At 39.0% G+C, this 18,378-nt stretch overlaps 1 long non-coding RNA gene across 1 annotated transcript in view; it reads left to right on the top strand.

The window, feature by feature from the left end:
- LOC145530451 (uncharacterized) overlaps positions 1-18,378 on the top strand; it is a 203,474-nt gene that overhangs the window by 181,841 nt on the left and 3,255 nt on the right. The gene's annotated exons all lie outside the window — the stretch shown is intronic.

Genomic DNA, 18,378 nt, shown 5'->3' with positions numbered 1-18,378 from the left:
GAGACAAAGAGGAAGCAAATGAAGCATAATGTGTTATTGAAGTGGCCACAGCTTCAAAAGAAAACACAGACATTTAGCTAGTCTTTTGGGGATGGCTCTGGGGAGCTATGTGGACCATGGTTTCTTACACAGTCTGCAGATGGGACAGGGGAAGAATACTTTATCTTCTGGATCCCTCTGATTACTATAAAGTATATCCCATAGGGCAAGGATTCCCATCCTCTGAGATCTTATGCTTGATGATCTGAGATGGAGCTGATATAATAATAAAAGTAAGAAGTGAAAGTGTTAGTCACTCAGTTGTGTCTGACTCTTTGTGACCCCATGGCCTGTAGCCCACTAGGCTCCTATGTCCTTGGGAATTGTCCAGGCAAAAGTACCAGAGTCACTAGGCTCCTATGTCCTTGGGAATTGTCCAGGCAAAAGTACCAGAGTGGGTTGTCATTCTCTTCTCCAGGGGATCTTCCTGACCCAGGAATCAAACCTGGGTCTCCCACATTGCAGGCAGATTCTTTACCACCTGAGCCACCAGGGAAGCCCCAATAGAAATAAAGTGCACTATAAGTGTAATGCCCTTGAATCATCCCCAAACCATCCCTCTACTACTCCAGTCTGTTGAAAAATTATCTTCCATGACACCAGTCCCTGGTGCCGAAAAGGCTGGGAACTGCTGCCATAAAGCATTAGGTCCCTCCCCGCTTCCAGGTTGCCAGCACATACCACTTGTGGCTGTGCTGTAGCCTGAGTTTCCAGAAGGAAAGGAACATGAAATATTAGTTAAGCCCTGCGCAAGTGGGGGAAGAGAGTTTGCTAAGAGAGAAGGGTAACTCTGGAGTTTTAGAAATGGTCCTTTTAGCCAGATGCAGTGTGCTGAATGCTATCACAGACAGGAGAAAGACTGTTCATCTTGAATGATGTACTTACCTTACTAACCATATGTGTTCCAAAAGTTTCTAGGTCAATTTAGTCCTTGAGGAGTACTTGCAGATTAAGACAGACTGGAGGGAATGCAATTCCTCTGAATAGACCTAGTTACCCATAGGACATGGGGAAGATCTGAACTATGATTCACTGTCTCTGACTGCATCTTGAATGGCTGGATGTCACTCCCTATTTGATAACTAACATTAAGAATGCCTATCAGAATGACTTTTCCCCCTAGTTCACAGAGACTCTCCCCACCATCTCTTCATAATATGGCCTCTGCTTTTTAAACTGTTGTGTGCAAATGTTAAAGCTTTCATAACCTAATTCTAACTTTCAAAAAGGACAGTAGTTTGGTAAATGCCGTTACAAAAATAAGGTGTTTTCACCAATACAGTATACTAATGCGTATATATGGAATTTGAAAGATGGTAACGATAACCCTATATGTGAGACAGAATCAGAGACACAGATGCATAGAACAGTCATATGGAATCTGAGGGAGAAGGTGAGGGTGGGACGTTCTGAGAGAATAGCATTGAAATATGTATATTATCATATGTGAAACGGAACGCCAGTCCAGGTTCGATGCATGAGACAAATGCTCAGGGCTGGGGTAATGGGATGACCCAGAGGGATGGGATGGGGAGGGAGGTGGGAGGGGGGTTCAGGATGGGGAACACATGTAAACCCATGGCTGATTCTTATCAATGTATGGCAAAAACCACTACAATATTGTAAAGTAATTAACCAACCCTCAACTAAAATAAATAAATTTTAAAAAAAGGTGTTTTCAGTTTAGGCTGACAATTCCTGCAATGCAGGTAGCTGATCCTAAGTAGACACCATTGGCTATAGACTGGAGCTCAGACTGAATGAGTTATTCTTTTCCTAGTATGATAACTTGAGATAAATGAAAAAAAGTCACACTTCCAGGCCAGGGTATGAGTTCTTTAAAACACACACAATTGCACACTTAACATACATATAACATATATATTTTGATATCACCTTTCACTATTATTTTAAGTTTGACTTAGACAACAAAATTGTAATTTCTACTTTGCAAATTACAGTTAAGAGTTCATTTCTTAGATTGAGGAGGCAAGACTGAAAGAAATATCAATACCTAAACACAAGTGTATTTTTAATGTATTTTTAATTTCTGTTGAAGTCCAACCTGAAATGTTGATCTATTGTCCTTCTTTGCATTGCATTGAACCTACTCGATGCTCTGCTCACAAATGCTAATATTTCTGTGACATGCGTAGCCTGGCTCCTGCAGCTTTTGCTTCAGGCATCACCTCATTATTCTTTTCAACTCCTTATTAGAGAAAAGCCACTGACCTCTTACCTGGGTCTCTCCATCCAGTTAGTACTTGTGAAAGGGCAACTCATCTCAAGGTTTTTGTACACCTGCTGTGTTTCTAAATCACCTTACATTCTTATCTTTCCGATTTCCATCTCAGGATAGAAATATATAGACAAGGTACCATCCTCTGCCCTTTCTTTCCTAGTCATCAAAGAGCCTGTGATAACTTACTTCCATTTAAAAGATGGCTGCTTTCACAATATTGTTGCTGATGAAGAGAAAACTTCCCGTTATTTATCTTTTTAAAAATCACTTCTCTCACTTCATTTTATTCCCCAGTTAATGACTACTAATGAGTGTTACTTAGCAAACACAACTCTGATATTATATTTCCTATGTGCTTTTAAGAAAACCTGGTTTTATTCACTACCGCCCCCACCCCCACATTCCCAGTTCTAAATCTGAGTCCTTGGCACAACTAAACTTTTTTCTACTTACATTTAGACATATTTTGAACATAACATGACAGAACCGTTTTTAAACGAAGTGTTTGGTCACAGCAACCAGCACTAAAGTCTCTCTATTAATGGAAATCTTTCCCAGGACCCACACCTTCAGGCGCATTAAAGTTGATGGAAGCAAAACATCAGTCTGGAACCTGAATTTAAGACATTTCCATACAAATTCAACCAAGGGGACAATTTCCACAGATGACACCAAATTTCGCAGTCTCTTTTTATTTTTTATTTCTGCGAGACTGATTGATGTAAGACTTTTTACTTTGATCAAGGACCCTGAGAGATAGCCTTCTACCACTTGACAACTGTGCTTCTGACCAGGTTTGAAGATAGGGTCCAAGGGCCATGTACCATGTGAAATGAGAACATCAGTGTGTACAGATGACAGTCTTACAGTGTGTGTTCTGTCAGAAACCAAACCATTCACTACAAAAGACTAACACTAAGAGGTGAGATATGGGCAGTCAGCTCAGTTCAGTTCAGTCACTCAGTCGTGTCCGACTCTTTGCGACCCCATGAACTGCAGCACACCAGGCCTCCCTGTCCATCACCAACTACTGGAGTTTATCCAAACTCATGTCCATTGAGTCAGAGATGCTATCCAACCATCTCATCCTCTGTCATACCCTTCTCCTCCTGCCCTCAATCTTTCCCAGCATCAAGTTCTTTTCAAATGAGTCAGCTCTTTGCATCAGGTGGCCAAAGTATTGGAGTTTCAGCTTCAACATCAGTCCTTCCAATGAACACCCAGGACTTATCTCCATTAGGATGGACTGGTTGGATTTCCTTGCAGTCCAAGGGACTCTCAAGAGTCTTCTCCAACACCACAGTTCAAAAGCATCAATTCTTTGGTGCTCACCTTTCTTTATAGTCCAACTGTCAGATCCATACATGACTACTGGAAAAACCATAGCCTTGACTAGAAGGACCTTTGTTGACAAAGTAATGTCTCTGCTTTTTAATATGCTATCTAGGTTGGTCATAACTTTCCTTCCAAGGAGTAAGCATCTTTTAATTTTGTTGCTGCAATCACCATCTGCAGTGATTTTGGAGCCCAGAAAAATAAAGTCAGCCACTGTTTCCACTGTTTCCCCATCTATCTGCCATGAAGTGATGGGACCAGATGCCATGATCTTGGTTTTCTGAATGTTGAGCTTTAAGCCAACTTTTTCACTCTCTTCTTTCACTTTCATCAAGAGGCCCTTTAGTTCTTCTTCACTTTCTGCCATTAGGGTGGTGTCATCTGCATATCTGAGGTTATTGATATTTCTCCGGACAATCTTGATTCCAACTTGTGCTTCCTCCAGCCCAGTGTTTCTCATGATGTACTCTGAATGTAAGTTAAATAAGCAGGGTGACAATATACAGCCTTGACATATTCCTTTTCCAATTTGGAACCAGTCTGTTTTTCCATGTCCAGTTCTAACTGTTGCTTCCTGACCTGCATACAGGTTTCTCAAGAGGCAGGTCAGGTGGTCTGGTATTCCGATAGCCTTCAGAATTTTCCACAGTTTTTTGTGATCCACACAGTCAAAGGCTTTGGCATAGTCAATAAAGCAGAAATAGATAATTTTCTGGAACTCTCCTGCTTTTTCGATGATCCAGTGGATGTTGGCAATTTATCTCTGATTCCTCTGCCTTTTCTAAAACCAGCTTGAACATCTGGAAGTTCACAGTTCATGTATTGCTGAAGCCTGGCTTGGAGAATTTTGAGCATTACCTTACTAGCCTGTGAGATGAGTGCAATTGTGTGGTAGTTTGAACATTCTTTGGCATTGCCTTTCTTTAGGATTGGCATGAAAACTGACCTTTTCCAGTCCTGTGGCCACTGCTGATTTTTCCAAATTGCTGACATATTGAGTGCAGCATTTTCACAGCATCATCTTTTAGGATTTGAAATGGGTCAACTGGAATTCCATCACCTCCACAAGCTTTGTTCGTAGTGATGCTTCCTAAGGCCCCTTGACTTCATATTCCAGGATGTCTGGCTCTAGGTGAGTGATCACACCATCATGACTATCTGGGTCATGAAGATCTTTTTTGTACAGTTCTTCTGTGTATTCTCGCCATCCCTTCTTAATATCTTCTGCTTCTGTTAGGTCCATACCATTTTTGTCCTTTATTGAGCCCATCTTTGCATGAAATGTTCCCTTGGTATCTTAATTTTCTTGAAGAGATCTCTAGTCTTTCCCATTCTATTGTTTTCCTCTGTTTCTTTGCATTGATCGCTGAGGAAGGCATTCTTATCTCTCCTTGCCATTCTTTGGAAGGAAAAAAGAAACAAAAACTTCTTTGAACAATCAAAGTGTAAAAGATTTATTACAAGAGACTGCAAAGGACTTATTTTTGCATGCTATAATATTTCTCAAATCAACATATTCTCCACTTTTGTCACTGAATAACTGGCTAAAGGCAAGCATTGACAATGTACTAGGTAAGGCCTGACGTTGACATGGTAGGGGTAGTGTTGCATGCATCAATGACTCTGCTCCTCGTGTGCTTTTTTTTGGTGTCCACATCCTTTTGTCCAAATGTTTCTTCCTCATTTCTCACAAATGCTGGGATTGATGGAGAGGATGTAGAGTTCCCAAATTCTCCATAAATGAAATCTTTAAAGATATATAATTGAATTAAGTGCTTTTAATTTTATTAATTTAATCATTTTATATGGAAAAAAAGACCAGAGTGTTGAAAAAGTTGATTTAATATTTTGGGAGAGAATTATTTTCTCTTTGATATAATCCTTGTGTTTGTGTTTATAGCAATGTTGGTCACCAAGTGATTTCTCCAGAAAATGATATTATAAGAGAAGATTGAAGAGAATCATGTCTTTGCTCAGCATGAGTGAAATCAGAAATGGAAAAAAATCTATGCACAGGGAAAATAGACTTGAATTGCTAATCCAGATTCTGAAGGCTGACATATTAATATTTCTGGGCATTATCTAATGAAAATCTGAGGGCCACTTTCCAAGTGTAGGCGGTACCAGAATTACTTCTTACCCACAAAGTGAGTTTGGATGTCTCTGTCTTTCTTCACAGTGCAGAGTACCCTTCATACAATTTCAGAACTGCCTCAGTTGCCAGTGATGGAGATTAAGTTGATATTGCTGAGTTAAGTTGATATTGCTGAGCAAAGTCAAAGTCCTTTGTCCGAAACCATTGATGTGGCCTGGTGTGTTTTTTCAAAGAAACCACTGAACAAATATTTTATTAGATTAATTAATTTTGAATTTGTTAAGTGTTTTAAAGATATATTCATTAAACCCTAAAAGATCAACACTTCAGGTGAAGTAGAACATTGGCAAAGCACTGAACCAACTTGCAATTTACTGATCTAAATAGGATATTAAGTATACATAGGGAAGATAAGGAAAGAGTGGCTCTAAAGTGAAGACAGAGTTTGTGATGAGAATAAAAGAGAGGCATTAGGAGATGACTTATTCATTTTACATTTGCAGCACCTAGAGCACAGCTTGATACTTGGTAGATGCTCAATATAGTCTTGTTGAATAATTGAATGACGGAGTAAATGAACAAGCCAGGCAGACAGAAGGAGGGAGATATGAAGAGCTGCTATATTTGGGTGAGTTTTCAGTAGAAGATCACCAAATGAAAAATGTTCTACTTCAATCAGGAATAAAAAGCAGAGAAAAATGAAGTATTAGGAGAAGGAGAATAGAAAAAGCATAGCGTTTTAAAAGTTCTTTCTATATGTAATTCACAGTAAAATCTACTAATTTAATGTGTATACTTTGGTGTTTTATTAAAGTTCAATTTGCAACACAATATAATTTTGCAACATTTTCATCATCCCCACAAATTTCCTAATGCCCATTTTAGCCAATTCTCACCCCATCACCAGCCCCAGGTAAACACTGATCTGTTCTCTGTCTCTAATGATTTTGCTATTTTTAGAAACTCCACATAGATGTAATCATCATATGTAGTCCTTAATGTATAGTTTCTTTTCACTTAGTGTCATGATTCTAAGTTTTCCTGTTGCATGGATCCACTAATTCATTCTGTTTCCCTTGTTGAGTAGTAGTACATCATGTGGATATACCACAGTTTACCATTCAAATGTTGATGGATCTTTAAATTCTCTATTATTTAAAAATTTTGAGTAATGCTGCTATGAGCATTCACATTAAGTCTTTGTGTGGACATATACTTTTATTTGGGGGGATGGGGCAAGTATCTAGGAGTTGGTTCTCTGAGTTATGTATTAATTGTATGTTTAACTTTTCAGGAAACTCATAGTTACTTTCTAAATTGAAAAACTACGTCTTAACAGTTTCTTTTTTGCTGTTGTTGATCGTTACTACTGAAGTTGTTTTCTCTTAATGTGATTAAACTTAACAACTAAAGTCAGTTGAGTCACTTTCTCCCAAACTTGTAAATAAAAGTGTGAGAATCACTATAGTTTTTTGAGATTTTTAAATTTTTGCCAAGGAGACCAAAGCAAAATAAAACCCAAGAGCAAGAATATAAGAAGGCCTAAAGACTTACAAGCTATATATATGCAGACTTTAAAACCAGAGTTGATTTTCACTTAATAAATCTGTTGTATGAAAATGTACCTTGCTTATATCTTACACATACTTTTTATGTTTCAAATATTTGTATATTATTCACACTGTGCATTTAAATCATACTGTTGAAATGTAGTAATTTTAGAAAAAGGGGCTGCATGATTATATAATCTAATTTATAGTAAATCTTAATTATCTATGGTGAAGAAAAATCATTACTACTATTCTGTATAACCAAGTATTAAATGATGGCAGTTTCCTAAATTACAAGTAGTAATTTTCAGGAGATGCTAAAAAAAAATGTAACAGCATTTTATTGGTGGAATAGGTTTCAGTTTGTGAAACTAGATAATTTTATTATTCCCACTTGAAAAATCTTTCTTTTCAGTTTAAATAATTGTAGTATAATGTCGCTTTCGAGCATTCAATGTACCACTTGGACCAGGCTTATGCAAGAAGTAGAGATGAAAATGATTAAACTGCAAAGGAATACTTTTTGGTTGGTTGCACAAAATAGCACATGATTCATTGTGAGCACTGTGTATGTATGGGCATACATATGAGCATACATATGAGCAAAATCATTCACGGTTTCCAGGTTTTTAAATCTCTTAATTATATGAAAGTAAAAGCGTTGTCAGAGAGAGGCATGTTAAAAGCTTCCTGAATAATAAAATGGCTGCTTTTGGTTTGAGAATCTATTCTCTTAAGTCACTCTAGTTGCCGAGGGTTGGCATTTCATTTCTTACAGTCTTAGTACACATGGTATGAGACAAAAAGAGCTGAGGATAAAATTCAGGCAGAAGAACCTAAAAAAGAAACAAGGAAAGTTCTTTGTTTCAGTTCCTGCACCTCTCTCTGGAAAGCACACTCGGCAATGGGCGAGGGCCGGGGGTGGGTGAGAGGGCAGGTGTGAGGACTCTGTCACGCCTTGGGGGAACAGTGAGGCGGGACTAGTGTCCTTCTCCTCCGTGCCTGCGGCCAGCTTCCAACAGAGCCGTGAATGTCACTGCAGCCTCCCCACAGGAAGTCAGTTGGAGGCCTGGCTCTGGGGTCCTCAGAATCGCTTGTGTCTACTCTTTCATTTTGCTTCTCTTCCTTGTTCCCTTCCTGAGTAATACAAGTAACCCAAATGATACAGATTTTGAAATCTGTTCTTTCATTTGGCACTCATGTTTCTCTTTATATCCTAAGAACAAACTTCTCCATCCTCAAAATGCATTAAGGGGAATCAGCCAGTTAAAGGAATGAAATCACCAAAGTGAAATCCAAAGTAGAGCTCACTTATTTAAAAAAAAAATGGACCAGACTATGCATTGTGTAGAGTAAGGTCTTTGCTATTTTTAAAAGCCAGTGATCAAGAGTTAAGACTAAAATAAACATGACTCAATGATTTTGGTAAGCAGCTTCACAAAAGCAAAAAGAAGAGGCTTAGAGAGGCTAACGGAAGTGATAGTCTCCTCATAGCTATAAACATTTCTGAGACTCCTTTAGCATCTCAATATTATGTCAGTTGTTCCTTTTAAGAGCCCTCACCATACCCTTGTAGACACCTCCAGCTTATTTATCACACTTATAGCTATCATTTTGAATAGTCTTGACTCTCCCAGAGTTACATAGAAGATACAGTTTTCTTCTTTCTCAAATGACCACCATCAAGTGGTTTTCCCAGTCAGTAACATCTCAGGCCAATCCTAAGGTTGTCTGATCACTTTCAGCTGTTATAAAAACAAATTAGTCCAGTCAAATTTAATGTCCAGTATAACACTCCCGTCTCTCGAACCCATGTCTGACTAATAGCTTGAATCAGGAGTGGAGCTTATCTGTTCCTTAACTTCTATTTCCAGTTGGTTTTGTACTGAAACAGGTGGAAGGGACTTTGTACAGGGGGTTGATTCTGTTTCTTTAATGGCTCCTGCTATAGACCCTTGTCAGCCGTCGCTCTCCCCGATCACCACCCCCAACCCCAATCTTCAACTGGTCCATAGACACCATCTGTGGGGCAAAGTGTTCAAATGACTGCACTTCTTTGGGGTTCACCTGTAGACTCTTCAGGAGCCTCCTCATTACAACTTCCCAATATGAGGATCCACTCTGGCTTGACTTCAGACCCCTCCTCAGCTCCTTCCTGCTGACTCCCCTCCTCCCCACTCCTATAGCTTCTAGATGCCTGGGTGTCTCTGCCCAATTTCTAGCCTTCTTAGATGTGGAATCCACATGCTAGTTTAAGCCCAGTTACTTCTTAAACCATAGGAAAGGCACCAATTCTTGCTAATCCACTCCCGAGGCAATTGGAATAGCACCATGCGATATTCTTTTTTTTTAATTAGTTTATCTATTTTTTAACTTTACAATATTCTAATTACAGATCCTATTTTAATTGCCTGATCTCTGACTTCTATTACACTACCCTGAAATGACCTTGAGCATGGGATGGGAGGGGACTGTAGTCATATCAGAATTTTCAGAACCTGGATTAGGGCCTGGTAAAGGGTAGGGGGTTCATTAAATAGCTGTCAAAGCAGTAAGTAGATAAATGAGCAAATACATTCTTATAGTGAAGAAAAATCCCAGTGTATTGATGATGTTATAAAGAAAAAAAACATTAATAGAATAAAACCGTTTAGCTGAAGTATATTAACTAAACCTTTTCCTACTATTTATTATTTTTACATTCTGTATATGAAATCCTATGATACTTCAGATGAATTGAGCCTTATTTGTGTACTATTTATGCTCCATTTATGAAACTCATCAATTTTGGGAAAAGTTGTGTTTTGGAGACTGTGTGATAGACAGACTTCAGGCCACATCAGCCAAACAATCACTTTATTTAAATGTCTTGTCAAATATAAGCACCATTGACACTTGAACAACACAAGTTTGATCCACTTATGTGGATATTTTCAGTTGTAAATACAACAGTCTTACATGATTGATGGTTGGTTGAATTGGAATCTCGGATAAGGAGGGCTGACTAAATTAGATGACTTTTTTCAACAGCAAGGAGGATCAATGCTCCTAATCCATAAGTTGTTCCAGAGGCAACTGTAGTCCTGTAGTTTTGAAGAAACACCAATTGTCCCTGGCAACAGGGTGAGTGGCATTTCTCTAAGCCGTTCAGTTCATAGTCCGCACTCCATTTCATTATCGCCTAGTTTCTACATGTGAGCACTGGGACCTTCAGGGCGGTCTGTGGGTTTTGTTGTTGTTGTTGTGTGTGTGTGTGTTTGTTTTGTCCAGGCAAGGGAACATGGACAACATATAGTAGTAGCAATTTCAGTTTCAATCAGTAAAGCAAAATTCTTAATGTGGTAATTCCCAACACACACACACACGCAGGCGTGCACATTAGTCACTCAGTTAAGTTCAACTCTTTGCATCCCCATGGACTGTAGCCTGCCAGGACCCTCTGTCTATGGAATTCTCCAGGCAAGAATACTGGAGTAGGTAGCCTTTGCCTTCTCCGGGGGATCTTCCCAACCCAGGGATTGAACCTGCATCTCCTGCATTGGCAGGGAAATTCTTTACCATTTGAGCCACCTCCTAATGCTATTGGCTTTATTCTTTTTTTGTTTGTTTGTTTCATTTAAAGAAAGTAAAGAAAATATTAAAACTGCATTCTGTAAATTAATACTTTTGCTTTACTTTTATATAAGTTTTGCTTAACCAATCCTAAATTCCATTCCCTATCCCCAAATTGTCTGTTAATAAAAAAATTCAGTCAACCCTCTTGATTAACACAGGTTTTTAGAAGCTATTCTCAAGTATCAATAAAAACAAAGACAAGGGCCTCAAAGAACAGATGACTGATTCCTTGGATTCAAGGCCCCCTGATGCATTACTTCCTCACTGGGGACCCTAGATCAGGAAACCACATTTTAGTTTAACATTTTACTTTCATCATCAATAGAGTAAGGAAAGTAATATAACATACCACATAAGTTCATTACACAAAGAACAAAGGACTAAACTAATTTATCAACAGGTAAAAAGTTCTGGATTACTGACACTTTACCAAAGGTGTATGGTTGTCTGTTTTAAGCACTCAATGTTCAAAACATCACATGAGAAACGTCAGTTTCAATTTCATTACCCAGGTTGTTTGTAGATTAGAAATCTAAGACAGAAAGAATGTTTGCTGGTAGATATATGTGCCTCTTCTGCTAAGTCTGAACATCCTGAATGTGGAAGTCCTGGGGGCTATCCCTTGGCTGTGACTTCAGAAGGATGCTCCTGGGGGTCCTTTGTTCACTGAATTTCCTTCCGAGAAAACCTTTTACAAGTACAGAGCTCTTTTCCATTGAAAATGTGCTATGGGCTTTACTGAAACTCTGAAAATTTGTCAGTTGAGGGATTACTGTCCCCATTTTACAGATAAGGAGAATGAAGCTCAAAGAGGTTAACTGAGGAACACAAGGTCACATCACTATTTAATAGTAAAGTTAGGATTAGAACCCCGTTCCCCTGCTTTTCAACCCCAGATTCGATCTGCTATGTATTGCCAGAAAGCCTGAAAGGTTATCATCACAACAGAAAGAAAGTTAATTCAGTTGCCAATTGATTAACCTAAAGGCGAATCCAATCAATGTTGGTTGAGAGCCAAGAGAAGTGCTTTTCTTTCCACCCTGATGTTTTTACCAGGACAGTCCAATCTCTCCCATCTGGATCGAAATCAGAATTCCAAATATCAGAACAAGTTAAATTACTTTTTCCTCTCTATAGTTGCATCTGTCTATTTTCTGGGGTAGTTAGATACGGTGTGAAAATTTCTGGCTGACATCTTGGAGTAACTCTCTTTATTATACTGATTTTTGTGGTCATCCCCAGCCTCTTTCTGGATTTTTGATTGTGTGTGGTGAATCTACTAAGATTTTCACATGATTCAAAATCAAAGTGTGAGGACAGCTGAGGAATTCTGTTAGGCTGATTAACATTTAGAAGGTTACATCCACAGCCAAACTTCCTCCTTTGAATGGAAGGAAGAGTGGCTCACATTCAGGAAAGCGTGAATGTGTGCACTTTAAGTGTGGCCTTAAACCTGAACTGAGAGCTTGTTTTGCTTAACGACTGGAGGAAATCAAGATCTAGGTAAAAGTAGGAGGTTAAGATCTTATGATTACGATGGGAGTATGAAATATGTGAGTTCCTTTCATTTTCATAATGCATAAATTGTCATAATTTAAAGCCGGCTCTCTGTTGCAATTCTGCTTTGTGTTGCCATGATGCCCTTTTTATTATTTTCATGTTCTGTTTTTCATTGTGAATAGAAAAGGCTGAGTGTTCATTTTGAACTAATTGGAATACATGTGCTACTTTTAGCAGAAACGTCTATATTTTCATTTATTATAATAATCAATTTTTCTCATTAATTCTGAAACTATTCCACCTGAATATTCTATATTTCTAAAGCACAGCATTATCTGTACTTGCACATTTGTGATCTCATTTGATTCCACACATCCTATGAAGTAGAACTTTATAAAAGACGCTGTTTGCCATTGCAGATTTGTATATTACAATGAGATGAGACTTTTTGCTTTGGGGGAAATTTTATTTTGACTTGAGTATTGCATAGTTTGTGAATATGAAAACTACTGGGATAGCCTTTTATTCACAACTTCCTTACTTCAGATGATTTTCCAGAAATGTTTACTCCTTAAATGTTCAGATACACTCTCATCTTAAAGGACAATTAGAAAAGTAAGCAAAGATGATGATTTAAGGGAAAAAAATTGGGGCAACGTCATCTTTTTATCAGAGAAATGAAATAATTCTATAATCTAACCTGTCTCTTTAAGATGTGAAACAAGGGCCAGGGGCAAAGAATCTGCAATATTCTTTATAATTTCATGGGGTCTTCTGAGGAAATGTGCCAATTTTATGGGGACTCGTAGGGAAAAATTTTGATTTCATGTGGATTCGAGTGAAAAGGTAAATTTCATGGGATTTCTAAAAATGGCTGAATTTCTCTGGGTCCATGAAATCTATGACAGCCATGGAGAAAGTGCACCGCTCTTGTCACAGAGTACATTTTAGTGTAGTTTGGCAAAACTTTATTTCTTACACAGCTGCTATGATGTACACTACACATTTTGAGTCTTTCTTGACCATTTACCTTTCACAGACGTGTGTGAATAATAAAGGTGGTACTTTGTGTACATGATGACAAGGTGGTTACTTTGTCAGTTGCTTAGAGCATATGTTGGGTGGTCACAAAGACACATGATACATGTGGTCACTTATGTTGGGACCAAGGTCAGATGGTGGTGTTTAGAGTTTAGGTGGTCCTACTCAGAGAACAGATAGAAGCCCCTCAGGCTTGTAGTCAGCCTTAGTCTTCATAGGGTCGGGAAATGTTAGGCTTAGAGATCTCAGACAGCATCCTGTGCAGTGGTTCTCCAAGGTGTTCTGAGGCCTAAATGTCTGCAAGAGTCCTCTGAAGACCTTGTTAAAAATTCAGACTCTTTGTTCTTACTCCTTGAGCCTGACCCAGATTCTCAGCGGGGAGAGCTGAGAATCTGCCTTTTAAATTCACCTCCCAGGGTAATTCTCATCCTCAGGTACAGACACACTCCAGCTGGAGAGTCACTCTTCAAATCATATTTTCTTTCCTATTCAGAACTGTCTATTCCATTGTCTCTCATGACTTATAGATCTTCTCGAAGACCCTTTCTTAACAGGAGGGTTGGAGCCTGGTGAGGTACCATTAGCTGGACTTGTGGCTGGAACTGGGGCTGGATGTGGAAGAGGCTGCTGGGGGAGAAATGATGTCAGAGCTTAGGGAGCTTGGGCCTGTGGAAGCACAGTGACGACAACGGCTACAACTCAGGTGTGTGCTGCATTGGTGATAAGCAACATTTCCGTGATACAGCTTTTTTTTGTCTGAAGTGGCAAACAGCTTTTGATAAAGTCCCCGCCCCCTCAAAATAAAATTTTATTTCAATTTATATGGAGAAGGCAATGGCACCCCACTCTAGTACTCTTGCCTGGAAAATTCCATGGATGGACCTGGTAGGCTGCAGTCCATGGGGTCACTAAGAGTTGGACACGACTGAACGACTTCACTTTCACTTTTCCCTTTCATACACTGGAGAAGGAAATGGCAACCCACTCCAGTGTTCTTGCCTGGAGAATCCCAGGGACGGGGGAGCCTGGTGGGTTGCTGTCTGTGGAGTCGCACAGAGTCGGACATGACTGAAGCGACTTAACAGCAGCAGCATATGGTACCTCAGTTCAGTTCAGTCGCTCAGTCGTGTCCGACTCTCTGCGACCCCATGAATTGCAGCACGCCAGGCCTCTCTGTCCATCACCAACTCCCAGAGTCTACCTAAACCCATGTTCATCGAGTCGGTGATGCCATCCAACCATCTCATCCTCTGTCGTCCCCTTCTCCTCCCGCCCCCAATCCTACCCAGCATTAGGGTCTTTTCCAATGAGTCAACCCTTCGCATGAGGTGGCCAAAGTATTGGAGCTTCAGCTTCAACATCAGACCTTCCAATGAACACCCAGGATTGATCTCTTTTAGGATGGATTGATTGGATCTCCTTGCAGTCCAAGGGACTCTCAAGAGTCTTTTCCAACACCACAGTTCAAAAGCATCAATTCTGCGGTGCTCAGCTTTCTTCACCGTCCAACTCTCACATCCATACATGACCACTGGAAAAACCATAGTCTTGACTAGACGGACTTTTGTTGGCAAAGTAATGTCTCTGCTTTTAAACATGCTATCTAGGTTGGCCATAACCTTCCTTCCAAGTAGTAAGCGTCTTTTAATTTCATGGCTGCAGTCACCATCAGCAGTGATTCTGGAGCCCAAAAAAGTAAAGTCTGACACTGTTTCCACTGTTTCCCCATCTATTTCCCATGGAGTGATGGGATCAGATGCCATGATCTTAGTTTTCTGAACGTTGAGCTTTAAGCCAACTTTTTCACTCTCCTCCTTCACCTTCATCAAGAGGCTCTTTAGTTCTTCTTCACTTTCTGCCATAAGGGTGGTGTCATCCGCATATCTGAGGTTATTGATATTTCTCCCGGCACTCTTGATTCCAGCTTGTGTTTCTTCCAGCCCAGCGTTTCTCATGATGTACTCTGCATATAAGTTAAATAAGCAGGGTGACAATATACAGCCTTGACGTACTCCTTTTCCTATTTGGAACTAGTCTGTTGTTCCATGTCCAGTTCTAACTGTTGCTTCCTGACCTGCATACAGGTTTCTCAAGAGGCAGGTCAGATGGTCTGGTATGCCCATCTCTTTCAGAATTTTCCACAGTTTATTGTGATCCACACAGTCAAAGGCTTTGGCATAGTCAATAAAGCAGAAATAGATGTTTCTACCTACATGTATGGTACCTACATTCATACAAAATTCACTATAAATTAAAACAGTGCAGCTCACTTTGTTTTAATATGTAAATGGTGTTAGATTCTAATTCAGAGGATTAGGGAAAGATTTTTCACATACTTAATTGTCCAGTAGGACATGAGGAAGTAGCGTTTGGTACAGGAACAGTCTTCCTTATTCAGAGCTGCTGGCATTGGAAGATCTCCAGCATCTCTGGACTTTTGTCTTCTAAATGCTTATAATGCCTCCTAATTATTGGGACAACAAAGATGTCCCCAAATTTCTAACCTGCCTTCTGGGGTGGTCATCTCCCTTTGAGAATCATTTTCACTGATTTTCCTACTTTTCAGCCACATCATGTACAGATCTTAGTAAAATGGAAATCTGCTCAAGCAATTCTCTGGCTTCAGTGCTTCTGCATTCCATTCAGGGTCAAGTTCAACAATGTAATTTAGCACATAGAAATCATCATGGTCAGGTCCCTTTCTTTCCTCTAGTTTCATCACCCATGGCTCCAGGCATATTGGGTTGTTTAAAAACCATGGTACTTTACAATTCCATGCCTTCCGATGTGTATTTTTCCCCTTATAATATGATTTCTCTTCACTTTGCTCATCCAAGTCTCAAGCATCACATTTTTGGTAGGACCTCTTAGACAGCTAACTTTGTTTATATTACTTCTCCTCTAGTCTCTCAAAGGAGTCACCTAGGCATACATTATACTGGAATTATTGGTTTATTCAACCTCATAATGTAAGAATTTTGTTTTTCGGTAAATATGTATATTTTTAAACATGACCTACAAGAAACTTCAGGTTCAGACAGTAAAGAATCTGCCTGCAATTCAGGAGACCCAGGTTCAATTTCTGGGTTGGGAAGGTACCCTGGAGAAGGAAATGTCTACCCAATTCAGTATTTTTGCCTGGAGAATTCCATGGACAGAGCAACATGGCAGGCTACAGTCCATGAAATCTCAAAAAGTCGGACATGAATGAGCAACTAACACTTTGACTTTACGAGACTCTTCAAGATATGTTCTTGCATATCTGCCTATTCTCATGATCCATCAACACTTAGTTTTTCAGCCATATCCAAAACTTGCCTTACAATTCTTACAACTTCCTTTACCCTAAAGCCTCTAATCTTAGACATGCTGAAAAAGTCATTTCCTTTCTCATAACTAATCTCATAACCAATTCTGTAAGACTCAGCAGAAAATGTCATCAAATTCACTGGGAATCTATTAGAGGTATGTAGTATTGTGCATGTAGAAGTTGTGGTGACATGGCCTTAGTTTATATGAAGCTAGTAATCCAATGATCTTCCCTCTCTCCTGAGGCTAGAATGAGAGCCCTTCCTCTATACAGTCTCGAGCACGACACTTACCTCATAATAGTGCGTATGAACTGAAGCTTCTTGAGAAAAGACTATGAGTCACCTTTATATTTGTGTGGTCAGCACTTGGCAGAGGGCTTAACTCATAGTAAGCACTACAAGAGTAGGTGAAAACCTGGGATGTTCAGTAATTATCAAGCTAGTCAATATACTACTTATTTTAAAGTTACTGAGTGGCAGTGTTGAGGATACCTCCTCCTTATTTTGAGTCATGATCATTATCTAGTGCAGTATTTTGAAACAGACCCTCACATATTTTTCTAGTGATTTTTTCCCCTTTCCTTCTTAATTTTTTAGTAGTTTTCCTTCTTGAGAAAAGCCCTAGAGCTCTGACTTGCCACCTCTGATCTCTCTAGTTTCCTATACAGGAGAGGTCAGGAAGGGGAGGTTAACATTTATACAAATCACTTTGAATGGATCCTGGGTGCAGGTGATGGAGGTCAGCTGTATGTCTCCCTTTCCCACCCCCACTGCCAAGTTAACTATCTGAAAGGAAATATTACTTCTTGAAATCTCTTTGCTTCCTAGTTACCAAAAAGTTAAAGGAAAACAGAATGGCAGGTCTGGATCCTGCAGATTGTACATTTTCTTAATTCTTCATGGAATACTTGGATTTCTGGCTAGATAACATCTGATTTTGTTTTTCTGCATATGAGTAGGCTTCTGCGAAATATGAAGGAAATTTATAAGTTCTGAAAAAGTCTGCATGTTTATAATTTTGATTTTTAAAGTACAAGACTACAAGGCAAGCAGATGTCTCTTCCCCAATTAACATGCACTAAAAAATGAAATTTCTTGTATTTTATTATTCTGTTTATTTAGAATGAAATGAAACAAATTAAGGTCCTTTCTAGCATAATAAATGACCTTGAGAAAAGTTGCAGAACTTTTCATTCTGGACTCAAGGGTAACTTTTAATAACAGAAAATCACAGGTGTCTATATAGAAATACACTAAATGTATATTTTAAAAGTATTGCCTAAAATAAGTTATTTTAAATATAAAAGTCCAATAAAACTAAAAATATTACATGCTATAAGATATTTACAAAATGATTTTATAAAAATCATATCAAATTCCCTTCCAGTAAACATTTTTACTTTTATCCCTGAATTGCAAAATTACATTTGAAATGTATGTTACTTTTATAATAGAAAGCATGAAAGAAAAATGTTCAGATAAGAAATCCATGGACCTGGGGCACAATACTTTAAAAAAAATCTTTCAAATAATGTAGGTTGGGTACTAGGGCCATCTTCATTTTCTGCCAGTCTAGATCACTACTCCCAGAGCCAAGAGGAATTGATTTCTGGTTCTGGTTTTACCTTCTTCCAGCCAGCTTGCTTGGCA

This window comes from Giraffa tippelskirchi, chromosome 1 (assembly GCF_054371585.1).
Source record: "Giraffa tippelskirchi isolate mGirTip1 chromosome 1, T2T-mGirTip1v1.2.pri, whole genome shotgun sequence".
NCBI lineage: Eukaryota > Metazoa > Chordata > Mammalia > Artiodactyla > Giraffidae > Giraffa > Giraffa tippelskirchi.
The sequence above is the reverse complement of the archived record's forward strand: the minus strand, read 5'-3'. Positions and strand labels throughout refer to the sequence as shown.